The 27,507-nt window shown below is 42.7% G+C and overlaps 18 non-coding genes across 18 annotated transcripts; all 18 read left to right on the forward strand.

Annotated features, from left to right (window-relative positions):
- The first annotated feature begins 568 nt into the window (after positions 1 to 568).
- On the forward strand, positions 569 to 650 carry trnas-gcu (transfer RNA serine (anticodon GCU)). Its single transcript has one exon. It is a non-coding gene; the product is annotated as a tRNA-Ser (tRNA).
- Positions 651 to 2,063: 1,413 nt separating this feature from the next.
- trnas-gcu (transfer RNA serine (anticodon GCU)) lies at positions 2,064 to 2,145 on the forward strand. Its single transcript has one exon. It is a non-coding gene; the product is annotated as a tRNA-Ser (tRNA).
- Positions 2,146 to 3,558: 1,413 nt separating this feature from the next.
- On the forward strand, positions 3,559 to 3,640 carry trnas-gcu (transfer RNA serine (anticodon GCU)). The gene has a single exon. It is a non-coding gene; the product is annotated as a tRNA-Ser (tRNA).
- A 1,413-nt stretch (positions 3,641 to 5,053) lies between these two features.
- On the forward strand, positions 5,054 to 5,135 carry trnas-gcu (transfer RNA serine (anticodon GCU)). The gene has a single exon. It is a non-coding gene; the product is annotated as a tRNA-Ser (tRNA).
- Positions 5,136 to 6,548: 1,413 nt separating this feature from the next.
- Positions 6,549 to 6,630, forward strand: trnas-gcu (transfer RNA serine (anticodon GCU)). The gene has a single exon. It is a non-coding gene; the product is annotated as a tRNA-Ser (tRNA).
- A 1,413-nt stretch (positions 6,631 to 8,043) lies between these two features.
- On the forward strand, positions 8,044 to 8,125 carry trnas-gcu (transfer RNA serine (anticodon GCU)). The gene has a single exon. It is a non-coding gene; the product is annotated as a tRNA-Ser (tRNA).
- Positions 8,126 to 9,538: 1,413 nt separating this feature from the next.
- Positions 9,539 to 9,620, forward strand: trnas-gcu (transfer RNA serine (anticodon GCU)). Its single transcript has one exon. It is a non-coding gene; the product is annotated as a tRNA-Ser (tRNA).
- A 1,413-nt stretch (positions 9,621 to 11,033) lies between these two features.
- On the forward strand, positions 11,034 to 11,115 carry trnas-gcu (transfer RNA serine (anticodon GCU)). The gene has a single exon. It is a non-coding gene; the product is annotated as a tRNA-Ser (tRNA).
- A 1,413-nt stretch (positions 11,116 to 12,528) lies between these two features.
- On the forward strand, positions 12,529 to 12,610 carry trnas-gcu (transfer RNA serine (anticodon GCU)). The gene has a single exon. It is a non-coding gene; the product is annotated as a tRNA-Ser (tRNA).
- A 1,413-nt stretch (positions 12,611 to 14,023) lies between these two features.
- On the forward strand, positions 14,024 to 14,105 carry trnas-gcu (transfer RNA serine (anticodon GCU)). The gene has a single exon. It is a non-coding gene; the product is annotated as a tRNA-Ser (tRNA).
- A 1,413-nt stretch (positions 14,106 to 15,518) lies between these two features.
- On the forward strand, positions 15,519 to 15,600 carry trnas-gcu (transfer RNA serine (anticodon GCU)). The gene has a single exon. It is a non-coding gene; the product is annotated as a tRNA-Ser (tRNA).
- A 1,413-nt stretch (positions 15,601 to 17,013) lies between these two features.
- On the forward strand, positions 17,014 to 17,095 carry trnas-gcu (transfer RNA serine (anticodon GCU)). The gene has a single exon. It is a non-coding gene; the product is annotated as a tRNA-Ser (tRNA).
- Positions 17,096 to 18,508: 1,413 nt separating this feature from the next.
- On the forward strand, positions 18,509 to 18,590 carry trnas-gcu (transfer RNA serine (anticodon GCU)). Its single transcript has one exon. It is a non-coding gene; the product is annotated as a tRNA-Ser (tRNA).
- Positions 18,591 to 20,003: 1,413 nt separating this feature from the next.
- trnas-gcu (transfer RNA serine (anticodon GCU)) lies at positions 20,004 to 20,085 on the forward strand. Its single transcript has one exon. It is a non-coding gene; the product is annotated as a tRNA-Ser (tRNA).
- Positions 20,086 to 21,498: 1,413 nt separating this feature from the next.
- Positions 21,499 to 21,580, forward strand: trnas-gcu (transfer RNA serine (anticodon GCU)). Its single transcript has one exon. It is a non-coding gene; the product is annotated as a tRNA-Ser (tRNA).
- A 1,425-nt stretch (positions 21,581 to 23,005) lies between these two features.
- Positions 23,006 to 23,087, forward strand: trnas-gcu (transfer RNA serine (anticodon GCU)). The gene has a single exon. It is a non-coding gene; the product is annotated as a tRNA-Ser (tRNA).
- Positions 23,088 to 24,512: 1,425 nt separating this feature from the next.
- trnas-gcu (transfer RNA serine (anticodon GCU)) lies at positions 24,513 to 24,594 on the forward strand. Its single transcript has one exon. It is a non-coding gene; the product is annotated as a tRNA-Ser (tRNA).
- Positions 24,595 to 26,019: 1,425 nt separating this feature from the next.
- Positions 26,020 to 26,101, forward strand: trnas-gcu (transfer RNA serine (anticodon GCU)). Its single transcript has one exon. It is a non-coding gene; the product is annotated as a tRNA-Ser (tRNA).
- Positions 26,102 to 27,507: the final 1,406 nt, after the last annotated feature.

The following is a 27,507-nucleotide window of genomic DNA, read 5'->3' on the forward strand; positions in this document are numbered from 1 at the left end:
CACTTCTCTTTCCAGATCCTCTTTAAGTTTTAACTTAGTAGTGGGAGGCTACAGGTATTTCCACTCTCTGGCCCTTTGCATATCTTGCCATTTCTTGTAACCCTAATGACTCACACCATAGCGAAATGCTATACACACCTTGATTCAAGGAGCTCCACACAATACCATTTGGTGGGGGGTTAAACGACCTGCAAGTTTTACACACCAACTCTGAGTATAGGTGAAGATCCTAGAGAGATTTAAAACCTGAAACCTCCCACAACTCTTTTAGAACTAAAGAAGCCTCTTGAACGACCAGTGTTACATCTTCAAGAAACACAAGCAAGGCCAGTTGCCTATGTACGCAGGTACAATACCAGAAAACATAAGTTAGAGTCCTGTAGTCCCCTAAATTGTTCTCCAGTAAAGAAATGATCACCAACTGTGGTCTGCACGCATGGGTTAGAATCCTGTTTTTTCAGCAATAGTTTTCTTCTTCTTGTGTCCACAGCCACTTGTCACCATTGTAACAAGTCTCTTAAGAACAGGAAAAGTTTGAATTTCAGGAGATAAATTTACCTCCCAATAGGACGAGGTGGCCGAGTGGTCAAGGCGATGGACTGCTAATCCATTGTGCTCTGCACGCGTGGGTTCGAATCCCATCCTCGTCGCAGTGAAGTTTACAAGACACAAATTTCTACTCTAATTGACTGAATCAGCTTACTCTGCTGCTTCAGATCATTATCTCAAATGCTGTATTCTCGTCACGTGTACTGACAAAAACGCTGACCAGGACCATCAACCAGGTGCTCTGAATATCTTACCAACTTGAAATGACAGATTAGAAACATATTATTGGGGAAAATATGAGCATTTAGTTAGTGTCTAAGAACGGTGATACTCCCCCATGTGCTCTCAAGAAAAATGTCCTTCCTACTTGGCGGTGGCTCTTTAACTCTGTGAACCATGCTGGAAGGATGGAACAGCATTTCTGTATAATATCAGTCCATGGCATAAAAACAAGGAAATCCATCTTGTTTTAGAAGGGGACTTTATCAAACTGAATTAAAAGACTTTCCCAACCAGACTAAAATCAAGATATAACAAATTTCCTGGAGAATGTGGGCATCGATCCCACTACTTCTCGCATGCTAAGCGAGCGCTCTACCATTTGAGCTAATTCCCCAGCTGTAAATCACTTACTTGTCCAGTGTCCCCTGAGGGCCTGTGATGAGAGACTTCATTCATTTGTCTAGGCAATGTGATCCAGTCTAGGACAGAACAACATACATGCTGAACAGGTTGCCAGGATTTGCCACAGAAGCCATTCTTACACAGGGGGATTAGCTCAAATGGTAGAGCGCTCGCTTTGCATGTGAGAGGTAGTGGGATCGATGCCCACATTCTCCACTATTGAACCCTTTGTGAGTGACATCCATTGTCTTCTACCTCAAGATGAAACTTTTCGGTATCAAACCTTTGTGCATAGGCTTGCTTTGGTTTCTTGAAAACCTGTCACTTCTCTTTCCAGATCCTCTTTAAGTTTTAACTTAGTAGTGGGAGGCTACAGGTATTTCCACTCTCTGGCCCTTTGCATATCTTGCCATTTCTTGTAACCCTAATGACTCACACCATAGCGAAATGCTATACACACCTTGATTCAAGGAGCTCCACACAATACCATTTGGTGGGGGGTTAAACGACCTGCAAGTTTTACACACCAACTCTGAGTATAGGTGAAGATCCTAGAGAGATTTAAAACCTGAAACCTCCCACAACTCTTTTAGAACTAAAGAAGCCTCTTGAACGACCAGTGTTACATCTTCAAGAAACACAAGCAAGGCCAGTTGCCTATGTACGCAGGTACAATACCAGAAAACATAAGTTAGAGTCCTGTAGTCCCCTAAATTGTTCTCCAGTAAAGAAATGATCACCAACTGTGGTCTGCACGCATGGGTTAGAATCCTGTTTTTTCAGCAATAGTTTTCTTCTTCTTGTGTCCACAGCCACTTGTCACCATTGTAACAAGTCTCTTAAGAACAGGAAAAGTTTGAATTTCAGGAGATAAATTTACCTCCCAATAGGACGAGGTGGCCGAGTGGTCAAGGCGATGGACTGCTAATCCATTGTGCTCTGCACGCGTGGGTTCGAATCCCATCCTCGTCGCAGTGAAGTTTACAAGACACAAATTTCTACTCTAATTGACTGAATCAGCTTACTCTGCTGCTTCAGATCATTATCTCAAATGCTGTATTCTCGTCACGTGTACTGACAAAAACGCTGACCAGGACCATCAACCAGGTGCTCTGAATATCTTACCAACTTGAAATGACAGATTAGAAACATATTATTGGGGAAAATATGAGCATTTAGTTAGTGTCTAAGAACGGTGATACTCCCCCATGTGCTCTCAAGAAAAATGTCCTTCCTACTTGGCGGTGGCTCTTTAACTCTGTGAACCATGCTGGAAGGATGGAACAGCATTTCTGTATAATATCAGTCCATGGCATAAAAACAAGGAAATCCATCTTGTTTTAGAAGGGGACTTTATCAAACTGAATTAAAAGACTTTCCCAACCAGACTAAAATCAAGATATAACAAATTTCCTGGAGAATGTGGGCATCGATCCCACTACTTCTCGCATGCTAAGCGAGCGCTCTACCATTTGAGCTAATTCCCCAGCTGTAAATCACTTACTTGTCCAGTGTCCCCTGAGGGCCTGTGATGAGAGACTTCATTCATTTGTCTAGGCAATGTGATCCAGTCTAGGACAGAACAACATACATGCTGAACAGGTTGCCAGGATTTGCCACAGAAGCCTTTCTTACACAGGGGGATTAGCTCAAATGGTAGAGCGCTCGCTTTGCATGTGAGAGGTAGTGGGATCGATGCCCACATTCTCCACTATTGAACCCTTTGTGAGTGACATCCATTGTCTTCTACCTCAAGATGAAACTTTCCGGTATCAAACCTTTGTGAATAGGCTTGCTTTGGTTTCTTGAAAACCTGTCACTTCTCTTTCCAGATCCTCTTTAAGTTTTAACTTAGTAGTGGGAGGCTACAGGTATTTCCACTCTCTGGCCCTTTGCATATCTTGCCATTTCTTGTAACCCTAATGACTCACACTATAGCGAAATGCTATACACACCTTGATTCAAGGAGCTCCACACAATACCATTTGGTGGGGGGTTAAACGACCTGCAAGTTTTACACACCAACTCTGAGTATAGGTGAAGATCCTAGAGAGATTTAAAACCTGAAACCTCCCACAACTCTTTTAGAACTAAAGAAGCCTCTTGAACGACCAGTGTTACATCTTCAAGAAACACAAGCAAGGCCAGTTGCCTATGTACGCAGGTACAATACCAGAAAACATAAGTTAGAGTCCTGTAGTCCCCTAAATTGTTCTCCAGTAAAGAAATGATCACCAACTGTGGTCTGCACGCATGGGTTAGAATCCTGTTTTTTCAGCAATAGTTTTCTTCTTCTTGTGTCCACAGCCACTTGTCACCATTGTAACAAGTCTCTTAAGAACAGGAAAAGTTTGAATTTCAGGAGATAAATTTACCTCCCAATAGGACGAGGTGGCCGAGTGGTCAAGGCGATGGACTGCTAATCCATTGTGCTCTGCACACGTGGGTTCGAATCCCATCCTCGTCGCAGTGAAGTTTACAAGACACAAATTTCTACTCTAATTGACTGAATCGGCTTACTCTGCTGCTTCAGATCATTATCTCAAATGCTGTATTCTCGTCACGTGTACTGACAAAAACGCTGACCAGGACCATCAACCAGGTGCTCTGAATATCTTACCAACTTGAAATGACAGATTAGAAACATATTATTGGGGAAAATATGAGCTTTTAGTTAGTGTCTAAGAACGGTGATACTCCCCCATGTGCTCTCAAATAAAATGTCCTTCCTACTTGGCGGTGGCTCTTTAACTCTGTGAACCATGCTGGAAGGATGGAACAGCATTTCTGTATAATATCAGTCCATGGCATAAAAACAAGGAAATCCATCTTGTTTTAGAAGGGGACTTTATCAAACTGAATTAAAAGACTTTCCCAACCAGACTAAAATCAAGATATAACAAATTTCCTGGAGAATGTGGGCATCGATCCCACTACTTCTCGCATGCTAAGCGAGCGCTCTACCATTTGAGCTAATTCCCCAGCTGTAAATCACTTACTTGTCCAGTGTCCCCTGAGGGCCTGTGATGAGAGACTTCATTCATTTGTCTAGGCAATGTGATCCAGTCTAGGACAGAACAACATACATGCTGAACAGGTTGCCAGGATTTGCCACAGAAGCCATTCTTACACAGGGGGATTAGCTCAAATGGTAGAGCGCTCGCTTTGCATGTGAGAGGTAGTGGGATCGATGCCCACATTCTCCACTATTGAACCCTTTGTGAGTGACATCCATTGTCTTCTACCTCAAGATGAAACTTTTCGGTATCAAACCTTTGTGCATAGGCTTGCTTTGGTTTCTTGAAAACCTGTCACTTCTCTTTCCAGATCCTCTTTAAGTTTTAACTTAGTAGTGGGAGGCTACAGGTATTTCCACTCTCTGGCCCTTTGCATATCTTGCCATTTCTTGTAACCCTAATGACTCACACCATAGCGAAATGCTATACACACCTTGATTCAAGGAGCTCCACACAATACCATTTGGTGGGGGGTTAAACGACCTGCAAGTTTTACACACCAACTCTGAGTATAGGTGAAGATCCTAGAGAGATTTAAAACCTGAAACCTCCCACAACTCTTTTAGAACTAAAGAAGCCTCTTGAACGACCAGTGTTACATCTTCAAGAAACACAAGCAAGGCCAGTTGCCTATGTACGCAGGTACAATACCAGAAAACATAAGTTAGAGTCCTGTAGTCCCCTAAATTGTTCTCCAGTAAAGAAATGATCACCAACTGTGGTCTGCACGCATGGGTTAGAATCCTGTTTTTTCAGCAATAGTTTTCTTCTTCTTGTGTCCACAGCCACTTGTCACCATTGTAACAAGTCTCTTAAGAACAGGAAAAGTTTGAATTTCAGGAGATAAATTTACCTCCCAATAGGACGAGGTGGCCGAGTGGTCAAGGCGATGGACTGCTAATCCATTGTGCTCTGCACGCGTGGGTTCGAATCCCATCCTCGTCGCAGTGAAGTTTACAAGACACAAATTTCTACTCTAATTGACTGAATCAGCTTACTCTGCTGCTTCAGATCATTATCTCAAATGCTGTATTCTCGTCACGTGTACTGACAAAAACGCTGACCAGGACCATCAACCAGGTGCTCTGAATATCTTACCAACTTGAAATGACAGATTAGAAACATATTATTGGGGAAAATATGAGCATTTAGTTAGTGTCTAAGAACGGTGATACTCCCCCATGTGCTCTCAAGAAAAATGTCCTTCCTACTTGGCGGTGGCTCTTTAACTCTGTGAACCATGCTGGAAGGATGGAACAGCATTTCTGTATAATATCAGTCCATGGCATAAAAACAAGGAAATCCATCTTGTTTTAGAAGGGGACTTTATCAAACTGAATTAAAAGACTTTCCCAACCAGACTAAAATCAAGATATAACAAATTTCCTGGAGAATGTGGGCATCGATCCCACTACTTCTCGCATGCTAAGCGAGCGCTCTACCATTTGAGCTAATTCCCCAGCTGTAAATCACTTACTTGTCCAGTGTCCCCTGAGGGCCTGTGATGAGAGACTTCATTCATTTGTCTAGGCAATGTGATCCAGTCTAGGACAGAACAACATACATGCTGAACAGGTTGCCAGGATTTGCCACAGAAGCCATTCTTACACAGGGGGATTAGCTCAAATGGTAGAGCGCTCGCTTTGCATGTGAGAGGTAGTGGGATCGATGCCCACATTCTCCACTATTGAACCCTTTGTGAGTGACATCCATTGTCTTCTACCTCAAGATGAAACTTTTCGGTATCAAACCTTTGTGCATAGGCTTGCTTTGGTTTCTTGAAAACCTGTCACTTCTCTTTCCAGATCCTCTTTAAGTTTTAACTTAGTAGTGGGAGGCTACAGGTATTTCCACTCTCTGGCCCTTTGCATATCTTGCCATTTCTTGTAACCCTAATGACTCACACCATAGCGAAATGCTATACACACCTTGATTCAAGGAGCTCCACACAATACCATTTGGTGGGGGGTTAAACGACCTGCAAGTTTTACACACCAACTCTGAGTATAGGTGAAGATCCTAGAGAGATTTAAAACCTGAAACCTCCCACAACTCTTTTAGAACTAAAGAAGCCTCTTGAACGACCAGTGTTACATCTTCAAGAAACACAAGCAAGGCCAGTTGCCTATGTACGCAGGTACAATACCAGAAAACATAAGTTAGAGTCCTGTAGTCCCCTAAATTGTTCTCCAGTAAAGAAATGATCACCAACTGTGGTCTGCACGCATGGGTTAGAATCCTGTTTTTTCAGCAATAGTTTTCTTCTTCTTGTGTCCACAGCCACTTGTCACCATTGTAACAAGTCTCTTAAGAACAGGAAAAGTTTGAATTTCAGGAGATAAATTTACCTCCCAATAGGACGAGGTGGCCGAGTGGTCAAGGCGATGGACTGCTAATCCATTGTGCTCTGCACGCGTGGGTTCGAATCCCATCCTCGTCGCAGTGAAGTTTACAAGACACAAATTTCTACTCTAATTGACTGAATCAGCTTACTCTGCTGCTTCAGATCATTATCTCAAATGCTGTATTCTCGTCACGTGTACTGACAAAAACGCTGACCAGGACCATCAACCAGGTGCTCTGAATATCTTACCAACTTGAAATGACAGATTAGAAACATATTATTGGGGAAAATATGAGCATTTAGTTAGTGTCTAAGAACGGTGATACTCCCCCATGTGCTCTCAAGAAAAATGTCCTTCCTACTTGGCGGTGGCTCTTTAACTCTGTGAACCATGCTGGAAGGATGGAACAGCATTTCTGTATAATATCAGTCCATGGCATAAAAACAAGGAAATCCATCTTGTTTTAGAAGGGGACTTTATCAAACTGAATTAAAAGACTTTCCCAACCAGACTAAAATCAAGATATAACAAATTTCCTGGAGAATGTGGGCATCGATCCCACTACTTCTCGCATGCTAAGCGAGCGCTCTACCATTTGAGCTAATTCCCCAGCTGTAAATCACTTACTTGTCCAGTGTCCCCTGAGGGCCTGTGATGAGAGACTTCATTCATTTGTCTAGGCAATGTGATCCAGTCTAGGACAGAACAACATACATGCTGAACAGGTTGCCAGGATTTGCCACAGAAGCCATTCTTACACAGGGGGATTAGCTCAAATGGTAGAGCGCTCGCTTTGCATGTGAGAGGTAGTGGGATCGATGCCCACATTCTCCACTATTGAACCCTTTGTGAGTGACATCCATTGTCTTCTACCTCAAGATGAAACTTTTCGGTATCAAACCTTTGTGCATAGGCTTGCTTTGGTTTCTTGAAAACCTGTCACTTCTCTTTCCAGATCCTCTTTAAGTTTTAACTTAGTAGTGGGAGGCTACAGGTATTTCCACTCTCTGGCCCTTTGCATATCTTGCCATTTCTTGTAACCCTAATGACTCACACCATAGCGAAATGCTATACACACCTTGATTCAAGGAGCTCCACACAATACCATTTGGTGGGGGGTTAAACGACCTGCAAGTTTTACACACCAACTCTGAGTATAGGTGAAGATCCTAGAGAGATTTAAAACCTGAAACCTCCCACAACTCTTTTAGAACTAAAGAAGCCTCTTGAACGACCAGTGTTACATCTTCAAGAAACACAAGCAAGGCCAGTTGCCTATGTACGCAGGTACAATACCAGAAAACATAAGTTAGAGTCCTGTAGTCCCCTAAATTGTTCTCCAGTAAAGAAATGATCACCAACTGTGGTCTGCACGCATGGGTTAGAATCCTGTTTTTTCAGCAATAGTTTTCTTCTTCTTGTGTCCACAGCCACTTGTCACCATTGTAACAAGTCTCTTAAGAACAGGAAAAGTTTGAATTTCAGGAGATAAATTTACCTCCCAATAGGACGAGGTGGCCGAGTGGTCAAGGCGATGGACTGCTAATCCATTGTGCTCTGCACGCGTGGGTTCGAATCCCATCCTCGTCGCAGTGAAGTTTACAAGACACAAATTTCTACTCTAATTGACTGAATCAGCTTACTCTGCTGCTTCAGATCATTATCTCAAATGCTGTATTCTCGTCACGTGTACTGACAAAAACGCTGACCAGGACCATCAACCAGGTGCTCTGAATATCTTACCAACTTGAAATGACAGATTAGAAACATATTATTGGGGAAAATATGAGCATTTAGTTAGTGTCTAAGAACGGTGATACTCCCCCATGTGCTCTCAAGAAAAATGTCCTTCCTACTTGGCGGTGGCTCTTTAACTCTGTGAACCATGCTGGAAGGATGGAACAGCATTTCTGTATAATATCAGTCCATGGCATAAAAACAAGGAAATCCATCTTGTTTTAGAAGGGGACTTTATCAAACTGAATTAAAAGACTTTCCCAACCAGACTAAAATCAAGATATAACAAATTTCCTGGAGAATGTGGGCATCGATCCCACTACTTCTCGCATGCTAAGCGAGCGCTCTACCATTTGAGCTAATTCCCCAGCTGTAAATCACTTACTTGTCCAGTGTCCCCTGAGGGCCTGTGATGAGAGACTTCATTCATTTGTCTAGGCAATGTGATCCAGTCTAGGACAGAACAACATACATGCTGAACAGGTTGCCAGGATTTGCCACAGAAGCCTTTCTTACACAGGGGGATTAGCTCAAATGGTAGAGCGCTCGCTTTGCATGTGAGAGGTAGTGGGATCGATGCCCACATTCTCCACTATTGAACCCTTTGTGAGTGACATCCATTGTCTTCTACCTCAAGATGAAACTTTCCGGTATCAAACCTTTGTGAATAGGCTTGCTTTGGTTTCTTGAAAACCTGTCACTTCTCTTTCCAGATCCTCTTTAAGTTTTAACTTAGTAGTGGGAGGCTACAGGTATTTCCACTCTCTGGCCCTTTGCATATCTTGCCATTTCTTGTAACCCTAATGACTCACACTATAGCGAAATGCTATACACACCTTGATTCAAGGAGCTCCACACAATACCATTTGGTGGGGGGTTAAACGACCTGCAAGTTTTACACACCAACTCTGAGTATAGGTGAAGATCCTAGAGAGATTTAAAACCTGAAACCTCCCACAACTCTTTTAGAACTAAAGAAGCCTCTTGAACGACCAGTGTTACATCTTCAAGAAACACAAGCAAGGCCAGTTGCCTATGTACGCAGGTACAATACCAGAAAACATAAGTTAGAGTCCTGTAGTCCCCTAAATTGTTCTCCAGTAAAGAAATGATCACCAACTGTGGTCTGCACGCATGGGTTAGAATCCTGTTTTTTCAGCAATAGTTTTCTTCTTCTTGTGTCCACAGCCACTTGTCACCATTGTAACAAGTCTCTTAAGAACAGGAAAAGTTTGAATTTCAGGAGATAAATTTACCTCCCAATAGGACGAGGTGGCCGAGTGGTCAAGGCGATGGACTGCTAATCCATTGTGCTCTGCACACGTGGGTTCGAATCCCATCCTCGTCGCAGTGAAGTTTACAAGACACAAATTTCTACTCTAATTGACTGAATCGGCTTACTCTGCTGCTTCAGATCATTATCTCAAATGCTGTATTCTCGTCACGTGTACTGACAAAAACGCTGACCAGGACCATCAACCAGGTGCTCTGAATATCTTACCAACTTGAAATGACAGATTAGAAACATATTATTGGGGAAAATATGAGCTTTTAGTTAGTGTCTAAGAACGGTGATACTCCCCCATGTGCTCTCAAATAAAATGTCCTTCCTACTTGGCGGTGGCTCTTTAACTCTGTGAACCATGCTGGAAGGATGGAACAGCATTTCTGTATAATATCAGTCCATGGCATAAAAACAAGGAAATCCATCTTGTTTTAGAAGGGGACTTTATCAAACTGAATTAAAAGACTTTCCCAACCAGACTAAAATCAAGATATAACAAATTTCCTGGAGAATGTGGGCATCGATCCCACTACTTCTCGCATGCTAAGCGAGCGCTCTACCATTTGAGCTAATTCCCCAGCTGTAAATCACTTACTTGTCCAGTGTCCCCTGAGGGCCTGTGATGAGAGACTTCATTCATTTGTCTAGGCAATGTGATCCAGTCTAGGACAGAACAACATACATGCTGAACAGGTTGCCAGGATTTGCCACAGAAGCCATTCTTACACAGGGGGATTAGCTCAAATGGTAGAGCGCTCGCTTTGCATGTGAGAGGTAGTGGGATCGATGCCCACATTCTCCACTATTGAACCCTTTGTGAGTGACATCCATTGTCTTCTACCTCAAGATGAAACTTTTCGGTATCAAACCTTTGTGCATAGGCTTGCTTTGGTTTCTTGAAAACCTGTCACTTCTCTTTCCAGATCCTCTTTAAGTTTTAACTTAGTAGTGGGAGGCTACAGGTATTTCCACTCTCTGGCCCTTTGCATATCTTGCCATTTCTTGTAACCCTAATGACTCACACCATAGCGAAATGCTATACACACCTTGATTCAAGGAGCTCCACACAATACCATTTGGTGGGGGGTTAAACGACCTGCAAGTTTTACACACCAACTCTGAGTATAGGTGAAGATCCTAGAGAGATTTAAAACCTGAAACCTCCCACAACTCTTTTAGAACTAAAGAAGCCTCTTGAACGACCAGTGTTACATCTTCAAGAAACACAAGCAAGGCCAGTTGCCTATGTACGCAGGTACAATACCAGAAAACATAAGTTAGAGTCCTGTAGTCCCCTAAATTGTTCTCCAGTAAAGAAATGATCACCAACTGTGGTCTGCACGCATGGGTTAGAATCCTGTTTTTTCAGCAATAGTTTTCTTCTTCTTGTGTCCACAGCCACTTGTCACCATTGTAACAAGTCTCTTAAGAACAGGAAAAGTTTGAATTTCAGGAGATAAATTTACCTCCCAATAGGACGAGGTGGCCGAGTGGTCAAGGCGATGGACTGCTAATCCATTGTGCTCTGCACGCGTGGGTTCGAATCCCATCCTCGTCGCAGTGAAGTTTACAAGACACAAATTTCTACTCTAATTGACTGAATCAGCTTACTCTGCTGCTTCAGATCATTATCTCAAATGCTGTATTCTCGTCACGTGTACTGACAAAAACGCTGACCAGGACCATCAACCAGGTGCTCTGAATATCTTACCAACTTGAAATGACAGATTAGAAACATATTATTGGGGAAAATATGAGCATTTAGTTAGTGTCTAAGAACGGTGATACTCCCCCATGTGCTCTCAAGAAAAATGTCCTTCCTACTTGGCGGTGGCTCTTTAACTCTGTGAACCATGCTGGAAGGATGGAACAGCATTTCTGTATAATATCAGTCCATGGCATAAAAACAAGGAAATCCATCTTGTTTTAGAAGGGGACTTTATCAAACTGAATTAAAAGACTTTCCCAACCAGACTAAAATCAAGATATAACAAATTTCCTGGAGAATGTGGGCATCGATCCCACTACTTCTCGCATGCTAAGCGAGCGCTCTACCATTTGAGCTAATTCCCCAGCTGTAAATCACTTACTTGTCCAGTGTCCCCTGAGGGCCTGTGATGAGAGACTTCATTCATTTGTCTAGGCAATGTGATCCAGTCTAGGACAGAACAACATACATGCTGAACAGGTTGCCAGGATTTGCCACAGAAGCCATTCTTACACAGGGGGATTAGCTCAAATGGTAGAGCGCTCGCTTTGCATGTGAGAGGTAGTGGGATCGATGCCCACATTCTCCACTATTGAACCCTTTGTGAGTGACATCCATTGTCTTCTACCTCAAGATGAAACTTTTCGGTATCAAACCTTTGTGCATAGGCTTGCTTTGGTTTCTTGAAAACCTGTCACTTCTCTTTCCAGATCCTCTTTAAGTTTTAACTTAGTAGTGGGAGGCTACAGGTATTTCCACTCTCTGGCCCTTTGCATATCTTGCCATTTCTTGTAACCCTAATGACTCACACCATAGCGAAATGCTATACACACCTTGATTCAAGGAGCTCCACACAATACCATTTGGTGGGGGGTTAAACGACCTGCAAGTTTTACACACCAACTCTGAGTATAGGTGAAGATCCTAGAGAGATTTAAAACCTGAAACCTCCCACAACTCTTTTAGAACTAAAGAAGCCTCTTGAACGACCAGTGTTACATCTTCAAGAAACACAAGCAAGGCCAGTTGCCTATGTACGCAGGTACAATACCAGAAAACATAAGTTAGAGTCCTGTAGTCCCCTAAATTGTTCTCCAGTAAAGAAATGATCACCAACTGTGGTCTGCACGCATGGGTTAGAATCCTGTTTTTTCAGCAATAGTTTTCTTCTTCTTGTGTCCACAGCCACTTGTCACCATTGTAACAAGTCTCTTAAGAACAGGAAAAGTTTGAATTTCAGGAGATAAATTTACCTCCCAATAGGACGAGGTGGCCGAGTGGTCAAGGCGATGGACTGCTAATCCATTGTGCTCTGCACGCGTGGGTTCGAATCCCATCCTCGTCGCAGTGAAGTTTACAAGACACAAATTTCTACTCTAATTGACTGAATCAGCTTACTCTGCTGCTTCAGATCATTATCTCAAATGCTGTATTCTCGTCACGTGTACTGACAAAAACGCTGACCAGGACCATCAACCAGGTGCTCTGAATATCTTACCAACTTGAAATGACAGATTAGAAACATATTATTGGGGAAAATATGAGCATTTAGTTAGTGTCTAAGAACGGTGATACTCCCCCATGTGCTCTCAAGAAAAATGTCCTTCCTACTTGGCGGTGGCTCTTTAACTCTGTGAACCATGCTGGAAGGATGGAACAGCATTTCTGTATAATATCAGTCCATGGCATAAAAACAAGGAAATCCATCTTGTTTTAGAAGGGGACTTTATCAAACTGAATTAAAAGACTTTCCCAACCAGACTAAAATCAAGATATAACAAATTTCCTGGAGAATGTGGGCATCGATCCCACTACTTCTCGCATGCTAAGCGAGCGCTCTACCATTTGAGCTAATTCCCCAGCTGTAAATCACTTACTTGTCCAGTGTCCCCTGAGGGCCTGTGATGAGAGACTTCATTCATTTGTCTAGGCAATGTGATCCAGTCTAGGACAGAACAACATACATGCTGAACAGGTTGCCAGGATTTGCCACAGAAGCCATTCTTACACAGGGGGATTAGCTCAAATGGTAGAGCGCTCGCTTTGCATGTGAGAGGTAGTGGGATCGATGCCCACATTCTCCACTATTGAACCCTTTGTGAGTGACATCCATTGTCTTCTACCTCAAGATGAAACTTTTCGGTATCAAACCTTTGTGCATAGGCTTGCTTTGGTTTCTTGAAAACCTGTCACTTCTCTTTCCAGATCCTCTTTAAGTTTTAACTTAGTAGTGGGAGGCTACAGGTATTTCCACTCTCTGGCCCTTTGCATATCTTGCCATTTCTTGTAACCCTAATGACTCACACCATAGCGAAATGCTATACACACCTTGATTCAAGGAGCTCCACACAATACCATTTGGTGGGGGGTTAAACGACCTGCAAGTTTTACACACCAACTCTGAGTATAGGTGAAGATCCTAGAGAGATTTAAAACCTGAAACCTCCCACAACTCTTTTAGAACTAAAGAAGCCTCTTGAACGACCAGTGTTACATCTTCAAGAAACACAAGCAAGGCCAGTTGCCTATGTACGCAGGTACAATACCAGAAAACATAAGTTAGAGTCCTGTAGTCCCCTAAATTGTTCTCCAGTAAAGAAATGATCACCAACTGTGGTCTGCACGCATGGGTTAGAATCCTGTTTTTTCAGCAATAGTTTTCTTCTTCTTGTGTCCACAGCCACTTGTCACCATTGTAACAAGTCTCTTAAGAACAGGAAAAGTTTGAATTTCAGGAGATAAATTTACCTCCCAATAGGACGAGGTGGCCGAGTGGTCAAGGCGATGGACTGCTAATCCATTGTGCTCTGCACGCGTGGGTTCGAATCCCATCCTCGTCGCAGTGAAGTTTACAAGACACAAATTTCTACTCTAATTGACTGAATCAGCTTACTCTGCTGCTTCAGATCATTATCTCAAATGCTGTATTCTCGTCACGTGTACTGACAAAAACGCTGACCAGGACCATCAACCAGGTGCTCTGAATATCTTACCAACTTGAAATGACAGATTAGAAACATATTATTGGGGAAAATATGAGCATTTAGTTAGTGTCTAAGAACGGTGATACTCCCCCATGTGCTCTCAAGAAAAATGTCCTTCCTACTTGGCGGTGGCTCTTTAACTCTGTGAACCATGCTGGAAGGATGGAACAGCATTTCTGTATAATATCAGTCCATGGCATAAAAACAAGGAAATCCATCTTGTTTTAGAAGGGGACTTTATCAAACTGAATTAAAAGACTTTCCCAACCAGACTAAAATCAAGATATAACGAATTTCCTGGAGAATGTGGGCATCGATCCCACTACTTCTCGCATGCTAAGCGAGCGCTCTACCATTTGAGCTAATTCCCCAGCTGTAAATCACTTACTTGTCCAGTGTCCCCTGAGGGCCTGTGATGAGAGACTTCATTCATTTGTCTAGGCAATGTGATCCAGTCTAGGACAGAACAACATACATGCTGAACAGGTTGCCAGGATTTGCCACAGAAGCCATTCTTACACAGGGGGATTAGCTCAAATGGTAGAGCGCTCGCTTTGCATGTGAGAGGTAGTGGGATCGATGCCCACATTCTCCACTATTGAACCCTTTGTGAGTGACATCCATTGTCTTCTACCTCAAGATGAAACTTTTCGGTATCAAACCTTTGTGCATAGGCTTGCTTTGGTTTCTTGAAAACCTGTCACTTCTCTTTCCAGATCCTCTTTAAGTTTTAACTTAGTAGTGGGAGGCTACAGGTATTTCCACTCTCTGGCCCTTTGCATATCTTGCCATTTCTTGTAACCCTAATGACTCACACCATAGCGAAATGCTATACACACCTTGATTCAAGGAGCTCCACACAATACCATTTGGTGGGGGGTTAAACGACCTGCAAGTTTTACACACCAACTCTGAGTATAGGTGAAGATCCTAGAGAGATTTAAAACCTGAAACCTCCCACAACTCTTTTAGAACTAAAGAAGCCTCTTGAACGACCAGTGTTACATCTTCAAGAAACACAAGCAAGGCCAGTTGCCTATGTACGCAGGTACAATACCAGAAAACATAAGTTAGAGTCCTGTAGTCCCCTAAATTGTTCTCCAGTAAAGAAATGATCACCAACTGTGGTCTGCACGCATGGGTTAGAATCCTGTTTTTTCAGCAATAGTTTTCTTCTTCTTGTGTCCACAGCCACTTGTCACCATTGTAACAAGTCTCTTAAGAACAGGAAAAGTTTGAATTTCAGGAGATAAATTTACCTCCCAATAGGACGAGGTGGCCGAGTGGTCAAGGCGATGGACTGCTAATCCATTGTGCTCTGCACGCGTGGGTTCGAATCCCATCCTCGTCGCAGTGAAGTTTACAAGACACAAATTTCTACTCTAATTGACTGAATCAGCTTACTCTGCTGCTTCAGATCATTATCTCAAATGCTGTATTCTCGTCACGTGTACTGACAAAAACGCTGACCAGGACCATCAACCAGGTGCTCTGAATATCTTACCAACTTGAAATGACAGATTAGAAACATATTATTGGGGAAAATATGAGCATTTAGTTAGTGTCTAAGAACGGTGATACTCCCCCATGTGCTCTCAAGAAAAATGTCCTTCCTACTTGGCGGTGGCTCTTTAACTCTGTGAACCATGCTGGAAGGATGGAACAGCATTTCTGTATAATATCAGTCCATGGCATAAAAACAAGGAAATCCATCTTGTTTTAGAAGGGGACTTTATCAAACTGAATTAAAAGACTTTCCCAACCAGACTAAAATCAAGATATAACAAATTTCCTGGAGAATGTGGGCATCGATCCCACTACTTCTCGCATGCTAAGCGAGCGCTCTACCATTTGAGCTAATTCCCCAGCTGTAAATCACTTACTTGTCCAGTGTCCCCTGAGGGCCTGTGATGAGAGACTTCATTCATTTGTCTAGGCAATGTGATCCAGTCTAGGACAGAACAACATACATGCTGAACAGGTTGCCAGGATTTGCCACAGAAGCCTTTCTTACACAGTGGGATTAGCTCAAATGGTAGAGCGCTCGCTTTGCATGTGAGAGGTAGTGGGATCGATGCCCACATTCTCCACTATTGAACCCTTTGTGAGTGACATCCATTGTCTTCTACCTCAAGATGAAACTTTCCGGTATCAAACCTTTGTGAATAGGCTTGCTTTGGTTTCTTGAAAACCTGTCACTTCTCTTTCCAGATCCTCTTTAAGTTTTAACTTAGTAGTGGGAGGCTACAGGTATTTCCACTCTCTGGCCCTTTGCATATCTTGCCATTTCTTGTAACCCTAATGACTCACACTATAGCGAAATGCTATACACACCTTGATTCAAGGAGCTCCACACAATACCATTTGGTGGGGGGTTAAACGACCTGCAAGTTTTACACACCAACTCTGAGTATAGGTGAAGATCCTAGAGAGATTTAAAACCTGAAACCTCCCACAACTCTTTTAGAACTAAAGAAGCCTCTTGAACGACCAGTGTTACATCTTCAAGAAACACAAGCAAGGCCAGTTGCCTATGTACGCAGGTACAATACCAGAAAACATAAGTTAGAGTCCTGTAGTCCCCTAAATTGTTCTCCAGTAAAGAAATGATCACCAACTGTGGTCTGCACGCATGGGTTAGAATCCTGTTTTTTCAGCAATAGTTTTCTTCTTCTTGTGTCCACAGCCACTTGTCACCATTGTAACAAGTCTCTTAAGAACAGGAAAAGTTTGAATTTCAGGAGATAAATTTACCTCCCAATAGGACGAGGTGGCCGAGTGGTCAAGGCGATGGACTGCTAATCCATTGTGCTCTGCACGCGTGGGTTCGAATCCCATCCTCGTCGCAGTGAAGTTTACAAGACACAAATTTCTACTCTAATTGACTGAATCGGCTTACTCTGCTGCTTCAGATCATTATCTCAAATGCTGTATTCTCGTCACGTGTACTGACAAAAACGCTGACCAGGACCATCAACCAGGTGCTCTGAATATCTTACCAACTTGAAATGACAGATTAGAAACATATTATTGGGGAAAATATGAGCTTTTAGTTAGTGTCTAAGAACGGTGATACTCCCCCATGTGCTCTCAAATAAAATGTCCTTCCTACTTGGCGGTGGCTCTTTAACTCTGTGAACCATGCTGGAAGGATGGAACAGCATTTCTGTATAATATCAGTCCATGGCATAAAAACAAGGAAATCCATCTTGTTTTAGAAGGGGACTTTATCAAACTGAATTAAAAGACTTTCCCAACCAGACTAAAATCAAGATATAACAAATTTCCTGGAGAATGTGGGCATCGATCCCACTACTTCTCGCATGCTAAGCGAGCGCTCTACCATTTGAGCTAATTCCCCAGCTGTAAATCACTTACTTGTCCAGTGTCCCCTGAGGGCCTGTGATGAGAGACTTCATTCATTTGTCTAGGCAATGTGATCCAGTCTAGGACAGAACAACATACATGCTGAACAGGTTGCCAGGATTTGCCACAGAAGCCATTCTTACACAGGGGGATTAGCTCAAATGGTAGAGCGCTCGCTTTGCATGTGAGAGGTAGTGGGATCGATGCCCACATTCTCCACTATTGAACCCTTTGTGAGTGACATCCATTGTCTTCTACCTCAAGATGAAACTTTTCGGTATCAAACCTTTGTGCATAGGCTTGCTTTGGTTTCTTGAAAACCTGTCACTTCTCTTTCCAGATCCTCTTTAAGTTTTAACTTAGTAGTGGGAGGCTACAGGTATTTCCACTCTCTGGCCCTTTGCATATCTTGCCATTTCTTGTAACCCTAATGACTCACACCATAGCGAAATGCTATACACACCTTGATTCAAGGAGCTCCACACAATACCATTTGGTGGGGGGTTAAACGACCTGCAAGTTTTACACACCAACTCTGAGTATAGGTGAAGATCCTAGAGAGATTTAAAACCTGAAACCTCCCACAACTCTTTTAGAACTAAAGAAGCCTCTTGAACGACCAGTGTTACATCTTCAAGAAACACAAGCAAGGCCAGTTGCCTATGTACGCAGGTACAATACCAGAAAACATAAGTTAGAGTCCTGTAGTCCCCTAAATTGTTCTCCAGTAAAGAAATGATCACCAACTGTGGTCTGCACGCATGGGTTAGAATCCTGTTTTTTCAGCAATAGTTTTCTTCTTCTTGTGTCCACAGCCACTTGTCACCATTGTAACAAGTCTCTTAAGAACAGGAAAAGTTTGAATTTCAGGAGATAAATTTACCTCCCAATAGGACGAGGTGGCCGAGTGGTCAAGGCGATGGACTGCTAATCCATTGTGCTCTGCACGCGTGGGTTCGAATCCCATCCTCGTCGCAGTGAAGTTTACAAGACACAAATTTCTACTCTAATTGACTGAATCAGCTTACTCTGCTGCTTCAGATCATTATCTCAAATGCTGTATTCTCGTCACGTGTACTGACAAAAACGCTGACCAGGACCATCAACCAGGTGCTCTGAATATCTTACCAACTTGAAATGACAGATTAGAAACATATTATTGGGGAAAATATGAGCATTTAGTTAGTGTCTAAGAACGGTGATACTCCCCCATGTGCTCTCAAGAAAAATGTCCTTCCTACTTGGCGGTGGCTCTTTAACTCTGTGAACCATGCTGGAAGGATGGAACAGCATTTCTGTATAATATCAGTCCATGGCATAAAAACAAGGAAATCCATCTTGTTTTAGAAGGGGACTTTATCAAACTGAATTAAAAGACTTTCCCAACCAGACTAAAATCAAGATATAACGAATTTCCTGGAGAATGTGGGCATCGATCCCACTACTTCTCGCATGCTAAGCGAGCGCTCTACCATTTGAGCTAATTCCCCAGCTGTAAATCACTTACTTGTCCAGTGTCCCCTGAGGGCCTGTGATGAGAGACTTCATTCATTTGTCTAGGCAATGTGATCCAGTCTAGGACAGAACAACATACATGCTGAACAGGTTGCCAGGATTTGCCACAGAAGCCATTCTTACACAGGGGGATTAGCTCAAATGGTAGAGCGCTCGCTTTGCATGTGAGAGGTAGTGGGATCGATGCCCACATTCTCCACTATTGAACCCTTTGTGAGTGACATCCATTGTCTTCTACCTCAAGATGAAACTTTTCGGTATCAAACCTTTGTGCATAGGCTTGCTTTGGTTTCTTGAAAACCTGTCACTTCTCTTTCCAGATCCTCTTTAAGTTTTAACTTAGTAGTGGGAGGCTACAGGTATTTCCACTCTCTGGCCCTTTGCATATCTTGCCATTTCTTGTAACCCTAATGACTCACACCATAGCGAAATGCTATACACACCTTGATTCAAGGAGCTCCACACAATACCATTTGGTGGGGGGTTAAACGACCTGCAAGTTTTACACACCAACTCTGAGTATAGGTGAAGATCCTAGAGAGATTTAAAACCTGAAACCTCCCACAACTCTTTTAGAACTAAAGAAGCCTCTTGAACGACCAGTGTTACATCTTCAAGAAACACAAGCAAGGCCAGTTGCCTATGTACGCAGGTACAATACCAGAAAACATAAGTTAGAGTCCTGTAGTCCCCTAAATTGTTCTCCAGTAAAGAAATGATCACCAACTGTGGTCTGCACGCATGGGTTAGAATCCTGTTTTTTCAGCAATAGTTTTCTTCTTCTTGTGTCCACAGCCACTTGTCACCATTGTAACAAGTCTCTTAAGAACAGGAAAAGTTTGAATTTCAGGAGATAAATTTACCTCCCAATAGGACGAGGTGGCCGAGTGGTCAAGGCGATGGACTGCTAATCCATTGTGCTCTGCACGCGTGGGTTCGAATCCCATCCTCGTCGCAGTGAAGTTTACAAGACACAAATTTCTACTCTAATTGACTGAATCAGCTTACTCTGCTGCTTCAGATCATTATCTCAAATGCTGTATTCTCGTCACGTGTACTGACAAAAACGCTGACCAGGACCATCAACCAGGTGCTCTGAATATCTTACCAACTTGAAATGACAGATTAGAAACATATTATTGGGGAAAATATGAGCATTTAGTTAGTGTCTAAGAACGGTGATACTCCCCCATGTGCTCTCAAGAAAAATGTCCTTCCTACTTGGCGGTGGCTCTTTAACTCTGTGAACCATGCTGGAAGGATGGAACAGCATTTCTGTATAATATCAGTCCATGGCATAAAAACAAGGAAATCCATCTTGTTTTAGAAGGGGACTTTATCAAACTGAATTAAAAGACTTTCCCAACCAGACTAAAATCAAGATATAACAAATTTCCTGGAGAATGTGGGCATCGATCCCACTACTTCTCGCATGCTAAGCGAGCGCTCTACCATTTGAGCTAATTCCCCAGCTGTAAATCACTTACTTGTCCAGTGTCCCCTGAGGGCCTGTGATGAGAGACTTCATTCATTTGTCTAGGCAATGTGATCCAGTCTAGGACAGAACAACATACATGCTGAACAGGTTGCCAGGATTTGCCACAGAAGCCTTTCTTACACAGTGGGATTAGCTCAAATGGTAGAGCGCTCGCTTTGCATGTGAGAGGTAGTGGGATCGATGCCCACATTCTCCACTATTGAACCCTTTGTGAGTGACATCCATTGTCTTCTACCTCAAGATGAAACTTTCCGGTATCAAACCTTTGTGAATAGGCTTGCTTTGGTTTCTTGAAAACCTGTCACTTCTCTTTCCAGATCCTCTTTAAGTTTTAACTTAGTAGTGGGAGGCTACAGGTATTTCCACTCTCTGGCCCTTTGCATATCTTGCCATTTCTTGTAACCCTAATGACTCACACTATAGCGAAATGCTATATACACCTTGATTCAAGGAGCTCCACACAATACCATTTGGTGGGGGGTTAAACGACCTGCAAGTTTTACACACCAACTCTGAGTATAGGTGAAGATCCTAGAGAGATTTAAAACCTGAAACCTCCCACAACTCTTTTAGAACTAAAGAAGCCTCTTGAACGACCAGTGTTACATCTTCAAGAAACACAAGCAAGGCCAGTTGCCTATGTACGCAGGTACAATACCAGAAAACATAAGTTAGAGTCCTGTAGTCCCCTAAATTGTTCTCCAGTAAAGAAATGATCACCAACTGTGGTCTGCACGCATGGGTTAGAATCCTGTTTTTTCAGCAATAGTTTTCTTCTTCTTGTGTCCACAGCCACTTGTCACCATTGTAACAAGTCTCTTAAGAACAGGAAAAGTTTGAATTTCAGGAGATAAATTTACCTCCCAATAGGACGAGGTGGCCGAGTGGTCAAGGCGATGGACTGCTAATCCATTGTGCTCTGCACGCGTGGGTTCGAATCCCATCCTCGTCGCAGTGAAGTTTACAAGACACAAATTTCTACTCTAATTGACTGAATCGGCTTACTCTGCTGCTTCAGATCATTATCTCAAATGCTGTATTCTCGTCACGTGTACTGACAAAAACGCTGACCAGGACCATCAACCAGGTGCTCTGAATATCTTACCAACTTGAAATGACAGATTAGAAACATATTATTGGGGAAAATATGAGCTTTTAGTTAGTGTCTAAGAACGGTGATACTCCCCCATGTGCTCTCAAATAAAATGTCCTTCCTACTTGGCGGTGGCTCTTTAACTCTGTGAACCATGCTGGAAGGATGGAACAGCATTTCTGTATAATATCAGTCCATGGCATAAAAACAAGGAAATCCATCTTGTTTTAGAAGGGGACTTTATCAAACTGAATTAAAAGACTTTCCCAACCAGACTAAAATCAAGATATAACAAATTTCCTGGAGAATGTGGGCATCGATCCCACTACTTCTCGCATGCTAAGCGAGCGCTCTACCATTTGAGCTAATTCCCCATCTGTAGATATCTCTGTAAATCACTTACTTGTCCAGTGTCCCCTGAGGGCCTGTGATGAGAGACTTCATTCATTTGTCTAGGCAATGTGATCCAGTCTAGGACAGAACAACATACATGCTGAACAGGTTGCCAGGATTTGCCACAGAAGCCATTCTTACACTGGGGAATTAGCTCAAATGGTAGAGCGCTCGCTTTGCATGTGAGAGGTAGTGGGATCGATGCCCACATTCTCCACTATTGAACCCTTTGTGAGTGACATCCATTGTCTTCTACCTCAAGATGAAACTTTTCGGTATCAAACCTATGTGCATAGGCTTGCTTTGGTTTCTTGAAAACCTGTCACTTCTCTTTCCAGATCCTCTTTAAGTTTTAACTTAGTAGTGGGAGGCTACAGGTATTTCAACTCTCTGGCCCATTGCATATCTTGCCATTTCTTGTAACCCTAATGACTCGCACTATAGCGAAATGCTATACACACCTTGATTCAAGGAGCTCCACACAATACCATTTGGTGGGGGGTTAAACGACCTGCAAGTTTTACACACCAACTCTGAGTATAGGTGAAGATCCTAGAGAGATTTAAAACCTGAAACCTCCCACAACTCTTTTAGAACTAAAGAAGCCTCTTGAACGACCAGTGTTACATCTTCAAGAAACACAAGCAAGGCCAGTTGCCTATGTACGCAGGTACAATACCAGAAAACATAAGTTAGAGTCCTGTAGTCCCCTAAATTGTTCTCCAGTAAAGAAATGATCACCAACTGTGGTCTGCACGCATGGGTTAGAATCCTGTTTTTTCAGCAATAGTTTTCTTCTTCTTGTGTCCACAGCCACTTGTCACCATTGTAACAAGTCTCTTAAGAACAGGAAAAGTTTGAATTTCAGGAGATAAATTTACCTCCGAATAGGACGAGGTGGCCGAGTGGTCAAGGCGATGGACTGCTAATCCATTGTGCTCTGCACGCGTGGGTTCGAATCCCATCCTCGTCGCAGTGAAGTTTACAAGACACAAATTTCTACTCTAATTGACTGAATCAGCTTACTCTGCTGCTTCAGGTCATTATCTCAAATGCTGTATTCTCGTCACGTGTACTGACAAAAACGCTGACCAGGACCATCAACCAGGTGCTCTGAATATCTTACCAACTTGAAATGACAGATTAGAAACATATTATTGGGGGAAATATGAGCATTTAGTTAGTGTCTAAGAACGGTGATACTCCCCCATGTGCTCTCAAATCAAATGTCCTTCCTACTTGGCGGTGGCTCTTTAACTCTGTGAACCATGCTGGAAGGATGGAACAGCATTTCTGTATAATATCAGTCCATGGCATAAAAACAAGGAAATCCATCTTGTTTTAGAAGGGGACTTTATCAAACTGAATTAAAAGACTTTCCCAACCAGACTAAAATCAAGATATAACAAATTTCCTGGAGAATGTGGGCATCGATCCCACTACTTCTCGCATGCTAAGCGAGCGCTCTACCATTTGAGCTAATTCCCGATCTGTAGATATCTCTGTAAATCACTTACTTGTCCAGTGTCCCCTGAGGGCCTGTGATGAGAGACTTCATTCATTTGTCTAGGCAATGTGATCCAGTCTAGGACAGAACAACATACATGCTGAACAGGTTGCCAGGATTTGCCACAGAAGCCTTTCTTACACAGGGGGATTAGCTCAAATGGTAGAGCGCTCGCTTTGCATGTGAGAGGTAGTGGGATCGATGCCCACATTCTCCACTATTGAACCCTTTGTGAGTGACATCCATTGTCTTCTACCTCAAGATGAAACTTTCCGGTATCAAACCTTTGTGAATAGGCTTGCTTTGGTTTCTTGAAAACCTGTCACTTCTCTTTCCAGATCCTCTTTAAGTTTTAACTTAGTAGTGGGAGGCTACAGGTATTTCCACTCTCTGGCCCTTTGCATATCTTGCCATTTCTTGTAACCCTAATGACTCACACTATAGCGAAATGCTATACACACCTTGATTCAAGGAGCTCCACACAATACCATTTGGTGGGGGGTTAAACGACCTGCAAGTTTTACACACCAACTCTGAGTATAGGTGAAGATCCTAGAGAGATTTAAAACCTGAAACCTCCCACAACTCTTTTAGAACTAAAGAAGCCTCTTGAACGACCAGTGTTACATCTTCAAGAAACACAAGCAAGGCCAGTTGCCTATGTACGCAGGTACAATACCAGAAAACATAAGTTAGAGTCCTGTAGTCCCCTAAATTGTTCTCCAGTAAAGAAATGATCACCAACTGTGGTCTGCACGCATGGGTTAGAATCCTGTTTTTTCAGCAATAGTTTTCTTCTTCTTGTGTCCACAGCCACTTGTCACCATTGTAACAAGTCTCTTAAGAACAGGAAAAGTTTGAATTTCAGGAGATAAATTTACCTCCGAATAGGACGAGGTGGCCGAGTGGTCAAGGCGATGGACTGCTAATCCATTGTGCTCTGCACGCGTGGGTTCGAATCCCATCCTCGTCGCAGTGAAGTTTACAAGACACAAATTTCTACTCTAATTGACTGAATCAGCTTACTCTGCTGCTTCAGATCATTATCTCAAATGCTGTATTCTCGTCACGTGTACTGACAAAAACGCTGACCAGGACCATCAACCAGGTGCTCTGAATATCTTACCAACTTGAAATGACAGATTAGAAACATATTATTGGGGAAAATATGAGCATTTAGTTAGTGTCTAAGAACGGTGATACTCCCCCATGTGCTCTCAAATAAAATGTCCTTCCTACTTGGCGGTGGCTCTTTAACTCTGTGAACCATGCTGGAAGGATGGAACAGCATTTCTGTATAATATCAGTCCATGGCATAAAAACAAGGAAATCCATCTTGTTTTAGAAGGGGACTTTATCAAACTGAATTAAAAGACTTTCCCAACCAGACTAAAATCAAGATATAACAAATTTCCTGGAGAATGTGGGCATCGATCCCACTACTTCTCGCATGCTAAGCGAGCGCTCTACCATTTGAGCTAATTCCCCATCTGTAGATATCTCTGTAAATCACTTACTTGTCCAGTGTCCCCTGAGGGCCTGTGATGAGAGACTTCATTCATTTGTCTAGGCAATGTGATCCAGTCTAGGACAGAACAACATACATGCTGAACAGGTTGCCAGGATTTGCCACAGAAGCCATTCTTACACTGGGGAATTAGCTCAAATGGTAGAGCGCTCGCTTTGCATGTGAGAGGTAGTGGGATCGATGCCCACATTCTCCACTATTGAACCCTTTGTGAGTGACATCCATTGTCTTCTACCTCAAGATGAAACTTTTCGGTATCAAACCTATGTGCATAGGCTTGCTTTGGTTTCTTGAAAACCTGTCACTTCTCTTTCCAGATCCTCTTTAAGTTTTAACTTAGTAGTGGGAGGCTACAGGTATTTCAACTCTCTGGCCCATTGCATATCTTGCCATTTCTTGTAACCCTAATGACTCGCACTATAGCGAAATGCTATACACACCTTGATTCAAGGAGCTCCACACAATACCATTTGGTGGGGGGTTAAACGACCTGCAAGTTTTACACACCAACTCTGAGTATAGGTGAAGATCCTAGAGAGATTTAAAACCTGAAACCTCCCACAACTCTTTTAGAACTAAAGAAGCCTCTTGAACGACCAGTGTTACATCTTCAAGAAACACAAGCAAGGCCAGTTGCCTATGTACGCAGGTACAATACCAGAAAACATAAGTTAGAGTCCTGTAGTCCCCTAAATTGTTCTCCAGTAAAGAAATGATCACCAACTGTGGTCTGCACGCATGGGTTAGAATCCTGTTTTTTCAGCAATAGTTTTCTTCTTCTTGTGTCCACAGCCACTTGTCACCATTGTAACAAGTCTCTTAAGAACAGGAAAAGTTTGAATTTCAGGAGATAAATTCACCTCCGAATAGGACGAGGTGGCCGAGTGGTCAAGGCGATGGACTGCTAATCCATTGTGCTCTGCACGCGTGGGTTCGAATCCCATCCTCGTCGCAGTGAAGTTTACAAGACACAAATTTCTACTCTAATTGACTGAATCGGCTTACTCTGCTGCTTCAGATCATTATCTCAAATGCTGTATTCTCGTCACGTGTACTGACAAAAACGCTGACCAGGACCATCAACCAGGTGCTCTGAATATCTTACCAACTTGAAATGACAGATTAGAAACATATTATTGGGGAAAATATGAGCTTTTAGTTAGTGTCTAAGAACGGTGATACTCCCCCATGTGCTCTCAAATAAAATGTCCTTCCTACTTGGCGGTGGCTCTTTAACTCTGTGAACCATGCTGGAAGGATGGAACAGCATTTCTGTATAATATCAGTCCATGGCATAAAAACAAGGAAATCCATCTTGTTTTAGAAGGGGACTTTATCAAACTGAATTAAAAGACTTTCCCAACCAGACTAAAATCAAGATATAACAAATTTCCTGGAGAATGTGGGCATCGATCCCACTACTTCTCGCATGCTAAGCGAGCGCTCTACCATTTGAGCTAATTCCCCATCTGTAGATATCTCTGTAAATCACTTACTTGTCCAGTGTCCCCTGAGGGCCTGTGATGAGAGACTTCATTCATTTGTCTAGGCAATGTGATCCAGTCTAGGACAGAACAACATACATGCTGAACAGGTTGCCAGGATTTGCCACAGAAGCCATTCTTACACTGGGGAATTAGCTCAAATGGTAGAGCGCTCGCTTTGCATGTGAGAGGTAGTGGGATCGATGCCCACATTCTCCACTATTGAACCCTTTGTGAGTGACATCCATTGTCTTCTACCTCAAGATGAAACTTTTCGGTATCAAACCTATGTGCATAGGCTTGCTTTGGTTTCTTGAAAACCTGTCACTTCTCTTTCCAGATCCTCTTTAAGTTTTAACTTAGTAGTGGGAGGCTACAGGTATTTCAACTCTCTGGCCCATTGCATATCTTGCCATTTCTTGTAACCCTAATGACTCGCACTATAGCGAAATGCTATACACACCTTGATTCAAGGAGCTCCACACAATACCATTTGGTGGGGGGTTAAACGACCTGCAAGTTTTACACACCAACTCTGAGTATAGGTGAAGATCCTAGAGAGATTTAAAACCTGAAACCTCCCACAACTCTTTTAGAACTAAAGAAGCCTCTTGAACGACCAGTGTTACATCTTCAAGAAACACAAGCAAGGCCAGTTGCCTATGTACGCAGGTACAATACCAGAAAACATAAGTTAGAGTCCTGTAGTCCCCTAAATTGTTCTCCAGTAAAGAAATGATCACCAACTGTGGTCTGCACGCATGGGTTAGAATCCTGTTTTTTCAGCAATAGTTTTCTTCTTCTTGTGTCCACAGCCACTTGTCACCAGTGTAACAAGTCTCTTAAGAACAGGAAAAGTTTGAATTTCAGGAGA

This window comes from Pleuronectes platessa, chromosome 16 (genome assembly GCF_947347685.1).
Source record: "Pleuronectes platessa chromosome 16, fPlePla1.1, whole genome shotgun sequence".
Taxonomy (NCBI): Eukaryota; Metazoa; Chordata; class Actinopteri; order Pleuronectiformes; family Pleuronectidae; genus Pleuronectes; species Pleuronectes platessa.